The sequence below is a fragment of the Polistes dominula genome, unplaced genomic scaffold (assembly GCF_049000335.1).
Source record: "Polistes dominula isolate Pdom_NZ unplaced genomic scaffold, Pdom_raw_medaka contig_28, whole genome shotgun sequence".
In the NCBI taxonomy this organism is placed as follows: Eukaryota; Metazoa; Arthropoda; class Insecta; order Hymenoptera; family Vespidae; genus Polistes; species Polistes dominula.
In genome coordinates this window covers 6,129,349-6,130,000 of record NW_028300879.1, presented here as the reverse complement: position 1 = coordinate 6,130,000, position 652 = coordinate 6,129,349, and positions in this window count along the sequence as shown.

Genomic DNA, 652 nt, shown 5'->3' with positions numbered 1-652 from the left:
TCGCGCGCGTCTCTGTCGCCTCTCACCACCAGCACCAGCACCACCACCACCACTAGCACCAGCCTCAGCACCACAACCACCACCACCACCACAAATACCAATACCATTATTACTGGTCCAAGGCGCCACCTCTTTTCTTCTTCTTCTTTTACTACTACTACTACTACTACTACTCATTCTTCCTTTTCTACCCTTTACATGCTCCGGCAAAATCGAATGCTTTAACTTTGATTTCAATGCCCCCCCAAAATACGTTAGAATTCTAAAGAATTATTTGGTATTCCGAAAGAATATTATTATTATTATTATTATTATTATTATTATTATTGTTATTATTGTTAGAAAATTCTGAGAATGGTTTCTCGATGTATTGAGAAGGAGGTCATTGATTACGTTCTCTTTATTTCGTATTTTCTAACTGGCGCCCTGTATTACCAAATAACCTTTGACTTCTATCATTTGATTATGTCAGCAAAATCTTGGAGAGAAAGAGAGAAAGAGAGAGAGAGAGAGAGGTTCTTTGAGAGAGCCCATTATTTCTATCACATCTCCGCCCATCGGTCACACTTTCTGTTCGTTGATACGTTGTATGTATGATACGACGACAATGCAACCCTTCTTAAAATCAAACAAACCCAGCCTATCTATTCGC